Source organism: Pan paniscus, chromosome 2 (assembly GCF_029289425.2).
Source record: "Pan paniscus chromosome 2, NHGRI_mPanPan1-v2.0_pri, whole genome shotgun sequence".
NCBI lineage: Eukaryota > Metazoa > Chordata > Mammalia > Primates > Hominidae > Pan > Pan paniscus.
The window spans coordinates 79,885,021-79,905,068 of record NC_085926.1 but is presented as its reverse complement, the minus strand read 5'-3'; the positions used below and the strand labels follow the sequence as shown (position 1 = coordinate 79,905,068).

General features: G+C 39.0%; 1 protein-coding gene across 7 annotated transcripts in view; it reads left to right on the top strand.

Moving 5' to 3' along the window:
* Positions 1-226: 226 nt before the first annotated feature.
* ROBO1 (roundabout guidance receptor 1) overlaps positions 227-20,048 on the top strand; it is a 1,167,237-nt gene continuing 1,147,415 nt past the window's right edge. For all 7 annotated transcript variants that reach the window (XM_063602854.1, XM_055110152.2, XM_055110151.2 and 4 more), the window contains exon 1: positions 227-613. The gene's annotated coding sequence lies outside the window, so the exon portion shown is untranslated. The remainder of the gene's footprint in view (positions 614-20,048) is intronic.

Genomic DNA, 20,048 nt, shown 5'->3' with positions numbered 1-20,048 from the left:
AAGAGGGTTTTCCTGCCAAAAGTGTCTGTGTGAATTTTCCTTCGAAAATGTTCTTTTAAAATCCTTTGTATGATCAAAGCCACTCCACACAGACAATTAAAAGCAGCTATGGAATGATAGATCACATGACAGGAGTTAAATGTAAGGGTTTTTTTTTTTCCTCCCCCCTCGGTTAAACATCGCAGCAGGCATTACAATACCAGAGGTAACGAATCAATTAAATCCATTTTCCCCTTGGCGTCTCCAAAGCTGCGTGCCTAGTGTTGCTGTGTAGTTTAGACCGGAGCAGTAGGACCCAGGGGCCTCCGCAGCCACCAATAGAAGCGCACTCTTGGACCTATTTGTATGCAATGCCTTCTGCTCTGCGCATTAATAGTAATACAGATAACGGGTTTGAAAGAATTCTCTACTGAAGAAGGATTGAATTTTTCCAGGGTGCTGATACAGAGAAGAAACCCGACTTCACTCTCTCCCTATTTCCCCACTCTTAGGTTTAAAAGTCTGTCACCTTTCGCTTGGTTTAAACTCGGAAAGGTCTCAGTGCACAGCAAAGTTGCAGGGCTGCGTCTGCACTACGGAGCCTCTAGATTGCTGAAAACAGTCTTATGGAAGGGTAAGTCTCGCAAATGGTTGCAAAGGAAGTGACAGCTGGCTTTTGATTTGTAAAAGGGGACACGCTGGGTTTTACACTAGTGGCTGTTGGAGTGCAGAATGGTTGCCGAGAGGACTCTGCAGTTTATTCAGAAATTGTGGCTGATGCGCCAGGGTGTTTTGGGGTAGACTCAAAAACCTTCAGGCTAAATCGGAAATTGCAGCCTTGCGATCGGGAGGGATTCAACAAGTTTTTCTGCAGGGATGCGATGTTTGTTTCTTCCTTGCCAGTTGTGCAGAGTGTCCGTTCCAGGTAGGCTGCGACTGCTTAACAAAGAAGTTTTGGAATTTGTTTGTTGTGTGCGTGGCTGGGCTAACCCTTGTTGGAGTAGGTTTCGTGCCGCTTTTGGCTTCTTGGGGGCACAGAGCGGAATTTGCTCTAGGGATGCGGCGAGCATCAGCGGTGTAGTGGGCTGGGGCCGGGCAACTTTGCAGCCTAATCTCAGTGCCGCTGACCGCACCGTTGTTCGTGATGTGAGCTGACTGAGGCATAGACACGGGCAGGCTGCAGGGAGCTTCCAAACTTTGAAAGCATTCTCCAGGAATGGATGAGCGTGGGGGCTTTGAAAATAAGCGTTACTAGGTGGATTTTGGTAAACTCTTGGCGGTATGTAGGCAGTGGGGACTTTTGACACTTGCATTTCCAACCTGCAGGATTTTGCTTGAAAACATGGTGCTGATGTGAAGATGAGAGCTTAAAGCTAAGCCAGCGGGGACTTTGAGGGAGGAAATGAGGGAGGGAAGGAGGAAGAATGAGAGAAGACAGATGAATGAAAAAGGTGCGTCCCATCTTTCACACACAAAAACCACACGAGTGGGACGAACCAGGAAGCGCTCCAGTTGGTGGCGTTTAGCTGGAAAACGTATTGCAGGGAGGTCCAGGAGCCTCTGCATTATTGATGAAACGCCGTGCCCTTCTGGGGCCCCTTCTTGCTCCTTCTCCCTGCCCCATCTTGCCAGCCCCGCTTCCATGGGCCTGCGGTTCCAGCGTTGGCGCGGGTGCGGCTGCGCGCGCGGCTGGGTCCCACAGCTCTGAGAACACAATGGGGAGAAGCAGGCGAGCCCTGCGGGCGGCCGATGCGGAAAACTCGGCGTGGCAACCCCACTGCTGCAGCCTGGGCTGCCGCTCCACCCGGGGCAGCGGCGCTGCAGAGACGGCTTCTGCCCAGTTGCCACGCGCCCTGAGGTCTCGGAGGACCGCGTGCAGGGCGCTCACACCTGGCCGCTAAAATCCTGGGATACCCTTCTAGGAGTCACTGTGTCCCACGCAGATGGGTGGGGTGGGGGAGACGGAATGCTAAGACATCCCACTCCTGCCTCGAGTCGGAGCTCCCACTACTCAAATATCCTTAGTGTGCACCCCAAGCATCTAGAGGACCTGCGCCCCCAAGAAAAAAGGACACGAAGGGGAAAGAAGGGAAATGTTGATGAGGCTGCAAGAGGGGAAGGAAAACAAGCAATTTAGGGCAATTATGGTCAATGGTCAGGCTTTTCTGGGCTCTTTTAAGTGGATTGATTTAGAGGAGCTTTGAAATGCTGTCCCTGGCCTGTCTGCGGCACTAAAGGGGGCAGATTTCCAGACGCAGGAACTCACTGGAGGCTCCTTCTATAGATGAAGGGAGGAAAGGGCAGGGCAGGAGGTTCATTTCACAGGGTAGTTTAACCCTGACCTCAGCACCTCCCACCCTTTCACGCCCCGCCGGGGAGTGCCCGGACCTTGTAAACTCCTCTGTGTCATCCGCCCTGTGTAAGTGATTTTCATCAAGCTGTGTGTTACAGAGGCCTGTTAAGAGATGGGTGTCTGTTTCCAAGTAGTGGTGGGAAGTTGTTTAATTTGGAGGTTGCTTGTCAACCCGGGCTGAGCGCACAGAGGAAGGAGCATAGATGCAGGACCCTATAGAATGGGCCACTTGGGGTTGTCAGTTACTTGAAGGCTACACATCAAAGGAAATATACTGATTGAGCACCTGGGGGAAGACAATGCCATTTCATTTTTTCCTCGCTTTCCATGTGCCTCCTTTACTGTGGTTGTTTGGGAACTAGGATATAATAATTACAAAAAAAAGTTGAAAATCCAGTGATTTATTTGGAAGCCTCATAACTGGGTTTTCAGGCCCAAACTTGTACTCTCCTAGCAGCTATTATTTTGAAAGCCTCAGTCTGACACCTTAAAACCTGCTTCTCTACTATATCTTGAGGAGGCACTGGTAACTTTCAAAGGCAATCTGTAAGCATGCATCATGTTGATTTTATTAAAGGGAAGAGGCAGGGTTGGTAGATGTTCCATCAATATTTGCCCTTCCAAAATCGGCCCCCACCCCCCCCCCAAAAAAGGAAGAGGAAGCAGCAGCAGCTCGGAGCAGATATCCAGTTGGTAAGATGACTTTGTTTCTTATGGACCTATACCTCTCCCATGAGGGATAAAGATTAGGATATCTAAGGAGTGGGGGCATTCACCTTATATTGCTGCCACGGTTTTTGGACTTCCTTTAACCTTTTTGCACATATCTTCCTGCTCCATGCCTCTTCCAATTTAGCCCTGTAGGATCTGCAGAATTGAAGCACAATGACACAGCTGCAGATCCCTGGTGGAGCCTTGCTTCAGAAAGCAGCTGTTAATCACATGTTTGCTGTATTTTCCTATTTACTTCCTTTTACTTCCCTTCCCTTCCCTTAGCCTGTCCTTGAACCAGTGTTACCATCTTCTGGGCTCTACTCTATGAAGGTTAGTGATTTCCAGTGATATAGCACTGAGCTGAGCATGGGAGGAGGGGAGAGACTCAACAGCTGCCTAGGGAGTCCCAAAGGTTTAATGCCGACTTTCTCTTACCCTATACTGCACAAAATAAAGAACAAATACCCTAATATCTCCCCAAAGAGAACTGCATTGTTCTGTATAATTTTCTTTTATCTTATAACATAATAGAATCAATTCAAATACAAAATAACATTGACCAGAGATGAAAAGGAAGCTATACACTTGTGTGCACTATTTGGAAAGTAGTGTTGTGCTTAGCTATAAAATCTCACTTTTTGGGCTTCATCTATACTTAATACATTAGGAACTACTTTTATTTAAGCAAGATTTAATATATTACTTTCATTGCAAAGCTGAGAAACTCTAGACACCACAAAGATGTGAATTTTAAATGAAAAAAAGCAAGGCAGTAAAGTAAGCCCCTGGCAGCTTTATGAATGAGCAGGTGCAATGCACCATTTGAAATGTATCTTGAGGTGAACTTCCACCAAACTGCTGGAGAATGAGCTCCTTGCCACCTAAACTCAACTGATTTTCCTCTTTCTGAGACCACAAACAAAAACATGATAGCATACAATAGGCTAGATTATGACCTGGTCACATAATCATTTATCTCTCTAAACTTGCTGTTGAAGTGAGCAATGTTACTGTTAATGTATTCATATTTGTACCTAAAATATATTAGTGCCAATTCTCCTAATTCTATAGGAAATTGAGGTCCTGGAAGGTTAACTGACTAATTCAAAACTACATAGGATAAAACTGTAGAAACAGTGTTAGGCACCGTACCTGCAATAGATATTTCACTTAATCCCCACATAACCCTTTCAAAGTAGGCTTTATTAGGTGTCTACAACACATTAAGAGAATGAAGATCAGAGAGGTTAAGGAAAATAGACATGACTATTCAGCCAAAAAGGGGCAGAGCCAGGATTAAAAACAAGTTCTTTCTCATGACAGAGTACATGCTTTTCTAGTATGTCATACTGCTGCTTTTAAGGGAGCCATTCTCTTCAGTTAACTGGACCTACCTATTTTCCCCCATATTTAAACAAGGAGTTTGATTATTCCTTGAATTTTACTTTAGTACTCATAATTTTTTAATCTCCTTGATATCTTTTTCATGTCCAAAGCATTATCTGCATTTCTCCAAGAGCAAACTTTTACAGTTACTTTCCAAGGATCTCATAAACAGTAAATAACTTTTTCAGAAAATATACCCCACCCCTATCTGCCACCCTGCCTGTATCATCTCTGGGGGTCAGAGCACTTGGGGAAAATTGAGGGACTTTCCATTTTCTTTGAAATTTGTTCACATGTAGCCAGGATGCCTGCGAAGGATCCAGTACGTCAGTTTCAGCCAGTTGTTCTTTTCCGCCTTTCCATTTCTGCACACGTGTCTTGTCTAATCTGCAAAATTATCTTCTTCATTTGGCCAAACCCTATCCATTTGTCTAGGGTGGTTCATGTTCCTTCTCCACCATAAAATTTTTCTTATTATTCCAACCCTATTGCTGTTCCTTACCTCTGAAATTCCAAGTAATTTCCAATAACATCTGCTGTCTAATTTGGTCTTTATTCAGGGATTAAGAGGAGTAAGCTAACATTTTTTGAGCCTTTACCTTATAAACTTTTACATACATTATCCATCAACTATAAATTTCTATTTCTTCATTATATTTCTGCATTTTGCCCTTATTATTTTTTCGCTCTCGATAGTCACCCAGATGTTGTGATACATTTCCGGAGTTTCAGTAATGACATTCAAATTTTATATTTCTTGTCCATGCATTGCTCCTGATTGTCATACCTATATTTCCAAAGATCTAATTTCATCTCCACCTAGAGATGCATCACAAGCATTTTAAAGGAAACTGTCCTAAAGGAAAGCATTCAAAGCCACAGGTATCATCCTCCCTGCCACACTTGCTTATCTCTTTAGATTTCCAAGTGGTAAATAGCACATCATGACACATTCCTCTTTGCTATGTCCCTCTGCCTCATTCCCTATGACCAGGTAGTGAAAAGAAAAAAAAATTATGATTTTTCTCTTGAACTTCACCTCTTCTCCTCATGGGCCTGCCCTCCAATTCTTACTTCCACTTCCTGGGATCAGCCATTTGAAGTCATGTGCAACAAGTTTGGCAAGCTATCTGTCAGGGCAAAAATGACAATTTCTAAACTCCTTCGTCATTGAAGGTGCTCTGTGATATGAAGCATGAATTCTTCTTTTCAGTCTTCAGAATTATCAATTACTATGAAAATTTACTTGCATTTTCTTAAATACTCAGAATGTTTCATTCCTCTCTGCTTTTGTTTTGTGTGTGTGTGTGTGTGTGTGTTTGTCCAGAATTCTGCCCCAAATGGTTCTCACTTTCTCATTTTTTTAGCGATGTTTGAAAACACAAAAAAGTGTCACTTCTTCTGTGAAGACCTTCATGTTAAGAAAATAGGTTTAAGTATTCCTCCCTTTCTGATCATTTAATAATGCCTCTGAAATTCCATTGCAATCATTTATTCGTTTCTACTATGAGACTGCACTATGTTCTGAATGCTGTGTCTTCTCCAAATTCATACGCTGAAATTAAAATTAGGAGGTGGGGCCTTTGGGAGATGACTAGACCATGAGAGCAGAGCCCTCAGGAATGGAATTAGTGCCCTTATAAAAGAGGTCTGAGTAAGCTCTCTTGCCCCTTCCCCCACGACTAAACATAAGAAGATGGCTGCCTATGAAGCAGAAAGTGGGTCCTCCCCAGACACCAAATCTTCCAGCGCCTTGATATTGGACTTTCCAGCCTCTAAAACTATGAGAAAAGCATTTCTATTGTTTACAAGGCACCTATTCCATAGCACTTTGTTGTAGCACCCTAAAGATACTAAGACAGACTCTAAATTCTGTGAAGCAGTATGTCTCAAACTTTGTCCACTGAACCAAATAAATCTTAAAAGTGAAAAAAGTAACCCTTAAAACACCAGTTCCAGGATCCCCCATCAGAATTACTACAATAGAATATATGCGGGTGGGGCACTTGGGTCCACATATTAACAGAATCTATTCCAGGTGTAACTAGGAACAGGGAGTTTATCACAACAATTGCTCTCCAATTCAGCCAGATCAATATGGCGCTTAATTTAGCAGTTGGGGGAGGAGCCATTTGCAAAGCTTTTTACATCTTATTTTGTGTCTTCCCGGATTACCGTGCTTCAGAGAAAGAATTGCTTAGAGTATAGTAAATTAGATCACATGAGTCACTCTTACTGAAGTACAAGAGTCCTGCATCAGAAAGGCAGATTTGCCAAGAGCAGAATTTCAGTAATCACATGTGAACATGGCATTTAGAGTTGAGGTGCTGCTGTGCAGAGTACTTGGAGCTTTTAATGACTCTGACTTTTTATTATTATGACAAGTTTGATTAGCAGACGCAAAAATGAGTGAAACAAGTTCCCTTGAATTGCCACCCAGGTTAAGTAATAAAAGATTAAATGTAATATTGAAGTTTTCTGGGTACTCTTCCAGATTGAATCTCCCTTTTAAGAGGTAACCAGTGTGGTAAATTTGCTGTTATTATTTCTATGCATTTTCTCTTGAGTTTACTGTATGTATTACATATTTAATTCATATATAGTATTGTCTTAATTAAGTAAATAAAATATTAGCCTAAATTGTCAAATATTGTTTGCATTCTTGGAAATATTTTTTTATGATTAATTCAAGTTGCTTCGGGTACAGTTACTTTATTCATATTCATTGCAATATAGTGTTCTATAAATACTATAAGTATATACATATATTATATTTTAAATATATTATTATTATATATTTAGTAGATATGGTAAAAATATATAGTATATTTTATATATAGTATATATATTTCATATATAATATAGTGCATATATATTATAGTATACATACAGTATTAAAATATGTATTATATTTTATGTTTTTCTCTCTCATTTATTGGTATTTTCTCTTTCTTACTATAAAAGACTGTAGCAATTTTTTGGCACATGTCTCACTGTGCACATATACTTTTTAGATATTTGCCTAGAAGTGAAATTGCTGATGATGTGTAATGTGTTTCTTCTCTTTTTTGCCCCCAAACCCATAACAGTACCCTGTAGTATTTGTAATTTGCAAGCATACTTGTGAAAGCCCCCATGAATATTTAATAATGTCACATTTTGTAATTTTGCCAGTTGAATGGTTTTAATTTGTCTTTTCTGATTATTAGTGTGGTGAGCATGTTTTCATAGAACATTCAGGTTTTTTTTTTTTTTTTTTTGCTGTGAATTGCTTAAACATAATTTTTACCCATTTCTCTAGTGAGACATTTATCTTTTTTCTTATAGATTATAGAAATTCTTTATATACCCTGGATTCTATTTTTTTTTTTTTTGGTATTGCATTGGAAATATATTTTCCTAGGCTGTGTTTTATCTTTTTTCTTCTTAATGAAGCAAATAATTTTGTATCTTTTTTTCAAATATGATACACACTGTGCTTTGTTAAAATTGATTACCTTTTATTACATTTTTCCTTTTTCCATCTTGTTTTGGGAAACCAATCTTTATGGTGAAGTCATAAAATACTTCTTGTATTTTTTCTGAAAATTTTTCACTTGTGCTTTTTTTTTTTTTTTTTTTTTTTTTTTTTTTGAGATAGGGTCTCGCTGTCTCACCCAGGCTGGAGTGCAGTGGCGCGATCTCGGCTCACTGCAACCTCCGCCTCCTAGGTTCAAGCAATTCTCCTGTCTCAGCCTCCCGAGTAACTGGGACTACAGATGCACGCCACCACACCCAAATAATTTTTGTATTTTTAGTAGAGATAGGGTTTCACCTTATTGGCCAGGCTGGACTCAAACTCCTCACCTCAGGTGATCCACCCACCTCAACCTCCCAAAGTGCTGGGATTACAGGCATGAGCCACCACTCCCCGCCTCAATTTTGCTTTTTGCATTCAGGTCTTTTGATCTACCTGGAATTGATTTTTTGTTTTATGTGCTGAAAAATATGACTGTCACTCATAAGTGTTCCATATGTGGGTGGGCTAGCACTGCCATTTGTTTATAAGGCTGGTTGGCATCTGTCCTCATGTGAGACACTTGTTTCTGGTTATTGTCTGTCAGGTTGGTTTGTGGCTGGTCATCTCACTGAATCATCACAATGTTAATGAACCAAAGTGAAAAGCATTAATTAAGACTTCAAACAAAATCGGATTATGTTTAGCCAGAATTAAAGACCATTTTTTTAAGACAAACTGTATAATCTCTTTAAATCGTATGTGAATTGCTCATGTGTAATGATGAGTCCTTAGCTATGCATAGTGTCATTTACTTAGTTTTAGTTCTTTATAGAGTATATTAATGAATCCTGTTTACTAAGGATGAACTTTCCTTGTGTATAGGACTATAGCAAAGGTAAACCTTAGAAATGGACTTCAGTACTTGGAAGGAAGAAGCATGACTCACTGTACGACTGTCGCATGACTGACCATTTGCCAGGTGAATTAGAACCTGGAGACAGAACATTTCAGCACAACAGCCAACAGCTTCTGATCAATGTGTAACCCTTGAATAAGCACTCAAAAATATTAATCCAAGCACAAAATGTTTCGAAAGGAAATTATTCCATCATATTGTATATATTATATTAAATTTTACCCTGGAATGAGGAACTAGGAAGATTGTAAAACAACTTCACTTACTTATACGCAGTCATAGAAAGTATTCTGTAAGAATTTACTTTTTATTCTCCAATTAAAAACCTCATACTAAACAAGCATGCTTTGTGCTAAACAAGTATTGGATTATTTAAATATTGGGTATTAATTTAAGAGAGTGTTAAAAATGGCCTGGTTTAGCCAATGACAGATGCATAAATTCATAAGCTTACCTAAAATTAATCTCTATACCAAATATAAATTATATTAATACCAATAATTTTGATTTCTTCCAGTTAATGGTTTTTGTCACAATTCTGATAAAGGAAAGAAATTATTTTGGAAAGTGAACAAATTTATTGTGTGCTTTTATTCATTCTTTTTGGCCCTTTTTTATATGACTTCAAGTTTGAGTTCTTCAGCACTCTGCCTTTCATAGACTCCAGGCTACTTTCCTAAGTTCTTTCCCTTTCCTCCACCTCTCTCCTAAGTATAGTCTGCCTTACAATACAAGGTACACTTTACCCTCCCTCAACACACCACTCTGTTTCCAACTCATTGCCTTCACCTTCTTGTCTTCTCAAAATACCTTTCTTCTTTTCTCTCTGTAGAGAGTATGTTCATCCTTCAATATATAACTTTATTGTTATGACCTTTCTGAAGCATATTCCTATAGAAAGATCATCTCTCTCTCATTCGTGTTTGAATAAGACTGAGCACTTACATGTATTACCCTTTAGTACAGCATTATTTGTGTCAATCTTAATAATCAGACTGTGACTAACTAGGACAAAGATGACAACAATATATCAGTGTATTTATCTAAACTTGTACTGTCTAATACTCTAACCACTAGCTACATGTGCCTATTGACACTGAAAATGTGCTAGTGCAACAAAGGAACTGATTTTTAAATTAAATTTATTTTAATTTAGAGTTTCAGTTTAGATAGCCAATTTTAGGCAATGAATATGTGGCTGGGGGCTACTGTCTTGGATAGAGCAGACACAGACGGTTTCCATCATCAGAGAAAGTTCTATTGGACAGTGTTGGGAAGAATAGACTCACAGTAAAATTAGAAGGAGATGAATTTATGAATAAAATGGTTTTAAGGGCATGGTAATAACATCAATGCTTTAATTTTCAGTGGATAGCTGCCACAGAGTTGTATTATACTCATGATTGTGTTGGTAAGGATAATTTTGCAACTTTGCAGATTTCAGCATGTCCTGCAAAGACAGATAATCTCAGCCTGATCAAGAAGGTAATGACAATGTGAACCATCAAAGGAACTAAAAGAAGAGTTAAAGCTATTTTTGGTGAATTCTTTAAATATTCAACCACAACTTCTTTTCCTGAGATGGAAGTGTAGTAATCATCATCCTTTAAGACACTGGGCTATAAAAAATGCAATTGAGCCAGTGGTCATAATTCCTTCCCTTAATGTTTTGATTCCTTCATGTGAGAAGATATATTCATGTCCTCTTTTTCAAATATTGGATTCAATTTGACATTAATTTCCATTAGGGTGACTATTATTATTATAGTTATTATTTAGAGATAGGGTTTCATTCTGTCACCCAGGCTGAAATGCATTTGCACAATCATAGCTCACTGCAACCTTGAACTCCGGGGCTCAAGTGATCTTCCTGCCTCAGCCTCCCAAAGCGTGGGCATTACAAGTGTGAATCACTCTGCCCAGCCTAGGATGGCATATATATATATATATATAGAGAGAGAGAGAGAGAGAGAGAGAGAGAGAGAGAGAGAGAGAGAGAGAGAGAGAAAGAGAGAGAGCAGGTATTGACAAGAATAAAAAATTGGGGCTGGTTCTGCCTGTTGCTTATAGAGCTGTTTTGTCCTCTGTCCTCATTTGAGACACTTGTTTCTGGTTATTGTCTGTCAGGTTGGTACGTGGAGAGTCATCTCACTAAATGATCACAATGTTAATGAATTAATTAAGACTTCAAACAAAATCGGATTATGTATTGCTGGTGGAAATGTGAAATGGTACAGGCACTGTGGAAATAATATGTTGGTTCCTAAAAAAATTAAAAATAATTATTAAATAATCCAGCAATTCTACTTCTGGGTACATATCACAAGAACTAAAAGCAGAGACTCAAACAAAGTATTTGTACAGCAATGTTTGTACATCCTTATTCACAATAGCCAAAAAGTAGAAAAGCCCCAGTGTCTATGGATGAATGAATGAATAAACAAAAAACGATCTATTATGTACAATGGAATTTTTTTCAACCATAAAAAATTCTGATACACACTACAACTACAATGTGGGTGAACTTTGAAAACATTATGATAAATAAAATATGCCAAAAAACAGGATAAATATTATGTGGTTCCACTTATATGAGGTACCTAGAATAATCAAAGTCACAGAGATACAAAGTAGAATGGTGGTCAGCAGGGATTAAGAGGAGGGAGAGATGGAAAGTTATTGTTTAATGAATACAGAGTTTTCAGTTTGGGATGATGAAAACATTAAGGAGATGGATTGTGGTGATGATTGCACAACAATTTGAATGTACTTAATACTACTGAGTTAAACACTTAAAATGGTTAAAGGCATACATATATTTTACCACAATAAAAAAGACTTCGATAAATATTTATTATGGAATCATTTTTGCTTGGACATCCTTACCCCTTAGAAAAATATCTCTACTTTTTTTTTTTTTTTTTTTTTAGATGGTGCTTCACTCATTTTGCCCAGGCTGGAGTGCAGTGGCACCATCTCGGCTCACTGCAATTTTTGCCACCCTGGTTTCAAGCAATTCTCCTGCCTCAGCCCCCTGAGTAGCTGGGATTACAGGCATGCGCCACCACACCTGGCTAATTTTGTATTTTTAGTAGAGACAGGGTTTCACCTTGTTGTTCAGGCTGATCTCGAACTCCTAACCTCGTGAACCGCCCGCCTTGGCCTCCCAAAGTGCTGGGATTACAGGCATGAGCCACCGCACCCAGCCCAATATGTGTACTTCTAATGAGGCCTGTCAATGTCCTCTAAAAATGTTCATTTTAAAGATAGCACCATAGAATAATAGACTCTTCACCTATTAATATTAGGAGGAAGGCAATAAATCAAGAGAGTTTGTGGAAAATGAACATACCTACAATGCATCTGCCCTATGGACTTTAATATACTAAACAAGTATATTTAATAGAGAAAATAAAATATTTAACAGTGAATATTGTGATTCTGGATATGAGAGCTGGTGAGGTATGATGGAAGTTTTGGAATGAAATGACTGGATAGCCAAATGCAGTAGGTAGATGTAAAACCCCAGGAGGACTTCCTGTTGAGTATGATACAAAGTGGTCAATAAGGCAATGTCTTGGCCACCTGCACATGCAAACTGCCAGATCAAGGACTAATATGATCAAATGGGATTACTCCAGTGACAAAAATGTATGCTGAGATCGTGAATTGCAGATTATGGAGCATCTGCTCCCTTTCTGACTCCTTGGGGGGCAGGATATGTACAAGGAAGGTTCTTGTAGTGATGGTGAGAGCACTGATTGCTCTTGGTGCTGGAAATAAGCCACAGTCACATCCTCTTGTTTTTTTTTTCTTATTATTATAATGATTCACATTCTGATTATAATATCTCTTTAATCCATCTTCCTATTCCAGTGTCATTAAATTTTTTAAGTAGATGTAATTTGGCATCCTACAGATAACACTCTTTTCAGATGATGCTCGAGGGTACTTAAAACCCTCCCTGAGACTGACTGCCCTTTTTACATTACACAAAGATAAAGCTTTTCATCTAACACGCAGAGGGCATGAGCTGTGAGGGTTTTTTTGTTTTGTTTTTTGTTTTCAGAAGAGTAACCCATTGGGCTAACTTGATTGTACTCTTTTGCTTGATGCTGTTGCTTGTAGATGGGTTTCCATGGAATTAAATTCAGCTTAATAAGCACAAGAGGGTAGAAAGAAGATCTTGATTATCTATTAGAATAATATTCTAATTTAGACAAATTAAGCAATTATTTTCATTCTAAGCGTCGTGAGATAATTTGAGGGTATAAGAAACTATTATTAAAGTGGTATCAGGGCCTGGAACAATGACTCACACCTGTAATCCCAGCACTTTGGGAGGCAGAGGCAGATGGATCACCTGAGATCATGAGCTCAAGAACAGCCTGACCAACATGGTGAAACCCCGTTTCTACAAAAAATACAAAATTAGCCGGGCATGGTGGTGCATACCTGTAATCCCAGCTACTCGGGAGGCTGAGGCAGGAGAATAGATTGAACCTGGGAGGCAGAGGTTGCAGTGAGCCGATATCACACCATTGCACTCCAGCCTGCGCAACAAGAGTGAAACTCCATCTCAAAATAATTAAATAAATAATTAATAAATACTTAAAATTGGTATCAGGTAATTAGAGCTTGGGTAGGGGAAAATATCAAGAGAGAATTGTTCGCGCTTTGTCCAGAGCCATCGTCTTAGCTAACAGACTAGTAAATATGGTCTTTATTTTGCCTTAGTTGCTAATTCCAGAGCAGCAAAGAAAGATTTTGGTTGGAAAACTAAAAAGCCTTGCCTGTTTTTCTGCAGTCCAGGCACTTTATATTTCATTCTATTCCTTCTCCATTAAGTCTCTCCAAACTGCCTATGAGGAGAAAAAATGATAGAGTGGGAACATAGACATGGAGCTAGCGTTGCTCAGATGCTCGGTCATTCGCAGGATCTTCTTCTCATTGGTTCCTATAACCTTGTCTTCATTCACTTTGGCATTCTTATCTTCTGTTACTTACCGTCTTAAAATGAACAAGGGACTGAGTTGAACAAGTTATAGTTCATTTCAACAGGCATCTATTAAATACCAATCTGTATAAGGCAGGGAGCTAGACACTTGTAGGCACTGAAGTGAATACAAGTGATTTCCACCCTCAGGTTACAGCATAGACCAGTCCCACAGCTTCAGTGGGGTTCTCTCTCTCTGCTTTCCTGTCCACTTCTAACATTGCATATAAAACATGCTTATATAATCCTATTTCAGAATAATCACTGCTTATCTTCAGAGACAACCATTTCCTTGGGGCCATGGCTCATCAGATTTCCTCCTTCATGTATTTCCAACCTCTTTAATAATTGACTTCTTTACCTATTTTTATAATTATTTCAATCCTAGAAAGAACATTTGTCAAAGTTTTCATAATCTTTTCTCACAAGGTATTTCCTTGTATCCTTAGACCACCCGCACCCTTAAAAACCAAACTTTATGAAATAGTGTCCTTTTTGGCTGTCTCCTGTTCTTCACCCTCAACCAATGGTAGATTTGGACAGCTCTAATCTGATCATGTTTAGATCCCATAAATGTTTAAAGTTGCCAAACCAACAGTCTAGCTTCAGACTTCATCCTATTTCAAATTTTTGCATCATTTTAAATTTATCAAGTAAGTTCAAAGACACCATTCTCTCCCAGATTTTCTCCAAATCCTTGACCTTTCCATTTCCTTTGCTGCCTCTTTCTCCTCTGTGAGTGTTTCAAAAGCTGTGTATTCCCCAGGTTCTACCCATAAAGCTTTTCTGTTAGGATTCGGTGGATTCTCTCTTAATGCTCTTCTTTACATCTATGACTTCAACTTTTATGTAAAGGAGAACAAAATGACATGGTATTAATAATAATAATTGGCAAAGATATTTCTAGATGATGTCTGTAGAACACTTACTGCTTGCTCAACATCAGGAGAAGCACCTTTATAATTTTTTGCACACACTCTTGCAAATCACTGAGTGGACAATATCATCACTGATTTGCAGATAAGTCTCTCATGTACAAGGTTTCGTGGCAGAGCTTAGGTTCAACCCTATTTTGTTTGACTTCTGAGTCCGGGCTCTTAACATTGAAAGACTTCTTGCAAATAGATCACCCTGACAGAGGCTCTCAATTTAGCTATATTCTAAAATCATCTGGGAAAGTTTTTTTTTTTAAAATCCCAGTATCCAGTTTGCACCCCAAATCATTTAAATCGGAATTGCTGGGAATGTGAACTAAGTGTTAATATTTTTAAAAAGTAATTTAGGTGGTTTGAATAAGCAGCAAAGTTGAGAACCACAGGTCTATACATATTTTGATGGTACTCAAGTGTATTTATTTTTCTAGCACTGATCTCTGTCTCTCCAGCTTTATTTTCATTTTACAAAATATTTTCCAGGCTTTACTATGCCTCTTCATTTGTCTGCCCTCATTCCCACCCAAATGAACTAATGATCAGTCACTCTCTACCTAAAGATTAATAGTTGCCTTCTAAATCCTCAATCGTATTAGATTTTCCCCACTCCCTACTGCCTCCAGTCTTTTAAATTAAGCCTGTAGACTTAATTGGGATTTCCCTCAGTCCTTATAGTTGATGATCCTTCATTTTTAAAATTGTATCTCAGTCATATTCTTTCTAATATTCTTTATCTTCTTCATTATCTCTGCAAGTAAAGTCACTCAGGCTGTCCTCGTCTCCTGTGTGGAATTTTGTAGCGGACTCCCTACCTATTTTCCATAATTATAGCCTCTCCTTGATTTATTTTTTCCTTTGTTTTATACTGTCAGTGTTAACTTTCAAATATGCCAATCAGCTGTGCTGCTCTTTCAATAAAATCTTTGCTTTACTGCCTGCAGAATAGAGTCCAAGCAAATTACCATAATTTGTGAGACCTTTCACCCCCTGCACACACCTTTCTTCCTCACCTAATTTCTTTTCACTTGATTGAAACACCCTACATTCTAAAGCCCTTTCTATAAGCTCCCATGGCACCACTATGTTCCATTTTTTAAAATGTCTTATCATACTTATTCAATGCCTGTCTTCTCTAATAGATTGCCGGCACCCAGAGAGAAGAATGGGTGACTCTATGTCCATTGCTACCAGAGTGCTTTAAACATAGGTTTTATTAAAAAATTATGTGTTGAGTGAATAAATGTATAAAGTAATGCATGCAGAAGCTTCTCAAGACTGTCATTTCACATTTTTTCTCTGAGTGGAATTACCAAGTACTCTTCCTCTCTCTTCTTTATCTGCTAAACTCATATTTTAAATGTGAAATACACAAATCCACTATTTCTGCAATTCACTTTACAGAAACAGGAGCTTTCCCCTGTTGCTTCCATGGTGTGTTGTTCCTACATCTGTCAGAATTGTATCACATAAAAATGTGTTGGCTTGTTTCCCTTTTCAAATAAAAATACCCTACAATAAGGGACATATTGTTTTCGTTTGTAGCTGCTATGCATACGGTAGTGCCTGCTACAGGTGATAATTACATTCTTAACTTTGTTGAATGGATGACTGGTTTCCTATATTATTGAGTGTATTTAATGACCCTGGCCAGTGACATTCTGGCAACTCTATTTAATGGTAAGACTGTGCACCTGTCTTCTGGATAAAATAAATGGAAAAATATAATGGTTGTCTAATATCCTGTGACTATTCATTAATGATCCTATGAGTAAAGAAAATTACTTAATTTGTTATCTGAATAATCAGATTTTCATTGCTTTGTAAACCCATGCCCATATTATTGTAGATAAAAATTGCAAGATACATTGAAATACGATAACCATCCTTAAATATTTAAGCCTTTCTTCTTAGTGAAAAAGAAATGATCTTATACTTCACTTGTACATTTAACAGTGGGTAGTAGTCCATATACAAACATCAGGATACTGTAGATATATATTTGCTTTATGGACTTTAATAATAGCACTTAGCTAAATTATCAAACACAGATAAGTGATTTTACCTATTGAATTTTATTAATCCCCCTTCCCTAATTTTGATGAGGATATATTGAATTTTTAAATTTCTAGTAGATAATATGACTATCCTACATTTATATTGCAGTGCTATAGAATATTTTCAATCTCAAGACATTTTTGCAATTAATAATACATTTTAATGATACGATAATACAATAACTGAATTTACATTTATTCAAGAATAGAAGGCAATATAAATCATAAACAGTATGTAAAATGTGTATTTAATTACAGGGAATAAGTGACTACCACAGTTTTTCCTTGTGTATTGAGATATAGGATATAGAAAGAATTTCCAAAACAAATTAAAATATTAAGATTTAACAGCAAGATAAATTTCCATTTGATTTGAAAAACTGTAAAACTAACACGATGTCAGCCAATGTTTTCTTGGAGGAAAGAAGAATATTTCTTCAAGCTACTGTGCCATAGAGTTAGACTACAAATCTACATGAAATTATTTATTTTAAAGTAATTATTTCTCTGGTTAATTTTAGAACAACCAAGTATATTAAAAAATTAATGGTTTGTTTATTTTAGCCACATTTTTCTTCTGTGGTGCTAGCTTCATAATACCTGCAAGTGACAGTTGACTCATCACCTGAAACAATCAGAGAATTTAAGAAAACAGAAAAGACCATGTATTAGTTCATATTCAAGCTGCTGATAAAGACATACCCTAGACTGAGAAGAAAAAGAGGTTTTAATGGACTTACACTTCCACATGACTGGGGAAGCCTCACAATCATGATGGAAGGCAAGGAAGAGCAAGTCACATCTTACATGGATGGCAGCAGCCAAAGAGCTTGTGCAGGCAAACTCCCATTTTTAAAGCCATCAGATCTCAGGAGATTCATTCACTATCACAAGAACAGCACAAGAAAGGCCCACCCTCATAATTTATTCACCTCCTACTGGATTCCTCCTACTACATGCTGGAATTGTGGGAGTTACAATTCATGTTGAGATTTGGGTGGGGACACAGCCAACTCATATAATTCTGCCCTGGCCCCTCCCAAATCTCATGTCCTCACATTACAAAACCAATCATGCCTTCCTAACAGTCCCCCAGAGTTTTAACTCATTTTAGCATTAACTCAAAAGTCCACAGTCCAACATCTCATTTGAGACAAGGCAAGTCCCTTTTGCCTATGAGCCTGTAAAATAAAAAACAAGTTAGTTACTTCCTAGATACAATGGAAGTACAGGCATTGGGTAAATATATCTGTTCCAAATGGAAAAAGTGACCAAAACAAAGGGGCCACAGCCCCCATGCAATTCTGAAATCCAGCAGAGTAGTAGAACCTTAAAGCTCCAAAATGATCTCCTTTGACTCCATGACTCACATCCAGGTCATGCTGATGCAAGAGTCGTGTTCCCATGGTCTTGGGCAGCTCCACCCCTGTGCCTTTGCAGGGTACAGCCTCCCTCCTGGCTGCTTTTATGGGCTGGACTTGAGTGTCTGTGGCTTTTCCAGGTGAACAGCACAAGCTGTTGGTGGATCTACCATTCTGGGATCTAGAGGATGTTGGCCCTCTTCTCAGAGTTCCACTAGGTGGTGCACCAGTAGGGACTCTGTGTGGGGGCTCTGACCCCACATTTCCCTTCCACACTGCCCTAGCAGTGTTTCTCCATGAGGTCCCTTCCCCTGTGATGAACTTCTGCCTGGGTATCCAGGCATTTCCATATATCCTCTGAAATCTAGGTGGAGGTTCCCAAACGTCAATTATTGACTTCTGTGCACTCGTAGGTTCAACACCACATGGAAGCTGGCAAGGCTTGGGGCTTGCACCCTCTGAAGCCATGGGCCAAGCTCCCTTTCAGCCATGGCTGGAGCTGCTGGAACATGGGGCACCAAGTCGCTAGGCTGAACAGAGTAGGGGGACCCTAGACCTGGAACACAAAACCACTTTTTAGTCCTAGACCTCCAGGCCTGTGATGGAAGGGGCTGCCATGAAGACCGCTGACATGCCCTGGAGGCATTTTCCACATTGCCTTCGGAATTAACATTTGGATCCTCATTATTTATGCAAATTTCTGCAGGTGGCTTGAATTTCTCCTCAAAAATTGGGATTTTATTTTCTATCATATTGTCAGGCTGCAAATTTTCCAAACTTTTATGCTCTGCTTCTGTTATAAAACTGAATGCTTTTAACAGCACCCATATCACATCTTGAATGCTTTGCTGCTTAGAATTTCTTCTGCCAGATACCTTAAATCATCTCTGTCAAGTTCAAAGTTCCACAGTGTCTAGGGCAGGGGCAAAATGTCACCAGTCTCTTTGCAAGATCCACCCTTACTCCAGTTTCCAACAAGATCCTCATCTCCATCTGAGAACACCTTAGCCTGGATTTCACTGTCTGTACCACTATCAGCCTTTCGGTCAAAGCCATTCAACAAGTCTCTAGGGAGTTCCAAACTTTCTCACATTTTCCTGTCTTCTTCTCAGCCCTCCAAACTATTCCAACTTCTGCCTGTTTCCAACTTGCAAAGCCACTGCCACTTTTTTTGTGTATCTTTTCAGCAGTACCCCACTGTACCCATTTACTGTATTAGTCTGTTTTTATGCTGCTGATGAAGACATGCCTGAGACTGGGAAGAAAAAGAGATTTTAATGGACTTACAGTTCCATGTGGCTGGGGAAGTCTCACAATCATGGTGGAAGGCAAGTAGGAGCAAGTCACATCTTACATGGATGACAGCAAAGAGCTCGTGCAGGCAAACTCCTGTTTTTAAAGCCATCCGAGCATGTGAGACTTATTCACTATCATGAGAGTAGCACAAAAAAGACCCATCCCCATAATTCAATCACCTCCCACCGGGTTCCTCTCACAACACATGGGAATTGTGGGAGTTACAATTCAAGATGAGATTTGGGTGGGGACACAGCCAAACCATATCAAACCAGAAAAGAAATGTAGAGATTTGCCATTTGGTAACATATCTCTTATTTCAAATAAAAATACTGAAATAAAACTAATTATGTTTAAACACCATAATTTAAATTTGTATGGAAATCCATATTAAGAATATATTTCCACATGTAAAGACTACAAATGCCCCATAATCAATCTCTCCCATCTGATACATAGGTAATAAAATTGTGTGTTTTACGATATAATTCAGATTCATTTAAAAATATTTGTAACAGTATTTCACAAGCGTCCCTTTTGTTCATTATTACTTTATAACCTC